This window comes from Cornus florida, unplaced genomic scaffold, assembly GCF_030987335.1.
Source record: "Cornus florida cultivar Cherokee Brave unplaced genomic scaffold, ASM3098733v1 CherokeeBrave_3.0.0_Hap2_Chr11, whole genome shotgun sequence".
Classification (NCBI taxonomy): domain Eukaryota; kingdom Viridiplantae; phylum Streptophyta; class Magnoliopsida; order Cornales; family Cornaceae; genus Cornus; species Cornus florida.
Window position 1 is genome coordinate 49,522,768 of NW_026775581.1, and position 3,823 is coordinate 49,526,590.

General features: G+C 36.0%; 1 non-coding gene across 1 annotated transcript; it reads right to left on the bottom strand.

Moving 5' to 3' along the window:
- Positions 1-703: 703 nt before the first annotated feature.
- On the bottom strand, positions 704-776 carry TRNAA-AGC (transfer RNA alanine (anticodon AGC)). Its single transcript has one exon. It is a non-coding gene; the product is annotated as a tRNA-Ala (tRNA).
- Between the last annotated feature and the right edge of the window lie 3,047 nt (positions 777-3,823).

Below are 3,823 nucleotides of genomic sequence, written 5' to 3' on the forward strand. Positions count from 1 at the left end.
ATATATATATATATATATATATATATATATAATATGAATAATGCATGTAAAATGTAATCTTATAGATTAACTATCAAAATGATGTACGATCAAGATAGGGGTTAATGGCAGGTGCGATGCTAGACCAGCGGTAGGGTATGTATTGTTTGGGGCCTTTGGCCCGTATTTAAAACCTACCAGCATCATTTTTCCTCCCCCTTTAAGCTCTAACCTCTAACTCCTTAACTCCTCTAACCATTGCCAAGTTAAAAAAAATGATGGATTTCTATATCTTCCCATCACTTTTCCCACATGCTCTTTAAATTATTGCATATTGTGATTTTATTTAAGTGGTAACTTTTTATGTTTGGATATTTTTAGATCATGAATTTAATTAGTATTTTATTATATTAAATTATTTCATTAATGAATGTGATTTTGGAGAGGTGTAATTAGATTGTGGATAAACTTCTTAATTTTATCCTTTAAGCCAACAATTTACATTACTGTCTTTTTTTATTTATGGGTATTTATGTTATTTTATTTCATCCCTTAATGACAATTAATCATTGGTTAGCCAAAGTGGGTAAGTTGCAACATCTAATAAAAAAAAAGGGTTGTTTGTTGCCAAAAAAAAAAAAAACAAAGAAAAAAGAAAAAAAGAAAGAGGAGATGAGGGTATTGTGCACTAAGGCTTTATTCTTCTGAAGGCTAAAAGTGAAAATGGAGATGCGGGGTATCGATCCCCGTACCTCTCGCATGCTAAGCGAGCGCTCTACCATCTGAGCTACATCCCCTTTTGTGAGAAAAAATGAAAATTTCTTCTAATACTAGTAACTTTTAGGACTATTGGCACTTCAAATTCTTGGTCGTATTTATGCAAGTAGTAGTTCACTTTTCTTCCAGCTGAGTAATAGTTGGAGTCATCTTCAGATTCCGATCAAATGAGGAATGACACACTACAAAGGTCTTTCACCATTTCAATCTATCTATGAATACACAAAAAAAATAAAATTGATTTAATAAATAAATAAACAAATAAATAATCAACCCCTTACATGATTTAGACATTTAACTAGTTGTAGGTTATATCTAATTACTTTTTAATATTTAAATAAATATGTGTGTTGATTCCATTATGATAAACATTCAAGTATTACAATTATAAAAGTATTCAAGTGTTACAATTATAAAAGGAAGCTAAAACTAAACTAATTAATATGAGATTAGATACGATTCCTCACAATCAGAAGTCAATTAATGTCTCTAAATCAAGCTCCAGCAAATCCATTGACTTTCCCAATCAAGCATAACCTGATTGAACAATTTCCCACGAATTAAGGATTTGCATATTAGTTACCATCCTTTGATTTAGCATCATGTTATGTATAGCTGTAATTTAGTCGTTAATCACCTTAATCTTTGCTGCTGTCAAGCCTTGTATTCTTAGCTACTGTAATTAGCTTTAGCCATCTCTGTATATAAGTGTATGCACCCTGATGAGAAGAGACATAAAAAATAGTTATCAAATCATTCCTTATTCTAAATTCTCTTTATGGTATCAGAGCATTCTAGCTCTGATGAGGAATCCGGTCTTACTTTCTCCATGGGTGAAGAAAATTCCCAAAGCAAACAATCTCCATTGCTTATCAATCCTACACCAAACACTGGTCTGCCAAATCTTATTTCCATCAATATAGCAGCCTAATTACCTTTGAAACTCATATCTTCCTATTATTCTCATGGAGAGCCTAATTGATCGGTTGTCAATTATACATCAATCTTTGCAATAGCACAAATCATTGTAAAATAGGGCTATTGGTCGGGTAAGTAGAACCACTAGGACTGCTAGTCTATGGCAACCTAAGTGTCTAGAATCATCTTTTAGAATGATAAGGGGGTTTATAGAGGATTTGTTGGTTGGTCACTAAAACTATGAATTGAGAAATGCATAAAATGGTAATGCTAAGAAATAAATAGACAAAGACAATTAAAAAGAACCAGGGAAGTGAATTCGCACTAAACCCTCAACACATGCTAGATCAAGACTAAATTAGGGATAGATAATATATATATAATGGTCAAGAATTATATAGCAACACATGGTTATCCTATAATCATCAAGAAGTTCATTAAATTAAAACAAGAATGATCCATCAAAAGTTCATACATTTGAACTACCTAAACTAGGGTGTAGCATCAAACATACTACCTTAAGCAAAAGATCATCAAGCCATTAGTCAAATGATAAAGCACATGAAACTAGGAATCAAGTATAAACCATCAAAGGGAATACCTAAGCAATGGACTATCAAGTTTCTTTATCAACATGCCATGAAAACCATTCATAATCTTATTTCCATTGTCACCATGAAAATATAAGCATTAAGATTAATATAAGGATCATCAAAGACAAGATAGTAAACTTACATCAATCATTTATAAACATTGAAATTCGTTACAAAAAGTAATATGCTCTAGATTATGAAAAGACCAAAAAAATTATACATTATTATCCCCAAGATAGAGCCTAATCTAGAACATGATTATAAGGGAACGCATCATCACCTCCCTAGATGGAGGTTTAGTTACCCATTAATGCAAGGAGTGGAGAGAAGGAAGAAGAAGAATTCTCCATTGTTGCACCTTGAGCTCCAAGAACACCCAAAAAGCTCCCTACCTCTTCTCCTCTTTTTCAATATATATGAGATCTTAGATATGTATGACCATACCCCCTTCTTATCCTTCCAAAACCTACTCCCCATACTCCCAATCCCAAGCCTTTTCCTCTGCATGAAGCTGGACTACACAAAAGAATGATAAGGGGACAAAAATGCTGAAAAACAGGAGCAGTTGAACTGCTTTCTGCAGGCTGGCGGGCGCCCGCGGAGGCTTAGCTTCGAGGGGATGCCACTGGAGCCAATGGCGGGCGCCCGCGATGGCACGGTGGGTGCCCGCGGAGGGCTGTGGGGGCTTCAGCGAGCGCTTCAGCAAGGCTCCGTGAAAGAGGCCAGAGAGTCGAGGGGTTCAGCGGGCGCCCGCGGGAGCTTGCCCTTGCAACATTATCAAGGCTTCTTGCAAGCCTTCTTCAAGCCGAACTGTGGATGCACTTCCATGACGAACACTTGGCCATAACTTCACGAAATGCCAACAGAAGAGGTCTGGTCCAAAAGATGACTCCCTGACACGGCACACGTATTTTAACACAATTGATGCTAAGTTTGCTTCTTTGATCAAATTCAGGGAGACCGACCTGAAACAAGACAAAAGTGCAAAAATGAATTAAAACTGTACATTCTATTCCATTGACAAACTTAACTAATACAAGAAAGGGCATTTGAATATGCAATATTCGGCGCTTATCACCAATTTCATTCTCTACTCTTCAGATATGATCTCCTAGGTTTTCTCAATGGCTCTACCCCTTGTCCTTCTAAAACAATTGTTAAAGAAAACAAAATTGTTTCCAACCAAGCCCACTCTTTTTGGCTGAGACAAGATCAACTCCTCTTTCATGCCATTTTTGCACCACTTTCTGAAACCGTAATGCCCTTGGTGGCTTCAGCCAAAACTTCTCAAGAAGCTTGGAACAAGTTGGCTAAGCTTTATGCCAACCGTTCTCGATCGAGAGTTATGCATCTTAAGGAACATATCACCTTAATGTCCCGCGGGACTCAATCTGTATCTGAATATCTTCAGACATTGAAGGGAATTTTTGATGAACTTGCTTTGATTGATACACTAGTTAGTGAAGATGATCTCATCATTCATGCTTTCAATGGATTAGGAGCAGAATTTAAAGAGATTTTTGTTGCAATCCATGCACATGATAGTGTCATCAGCT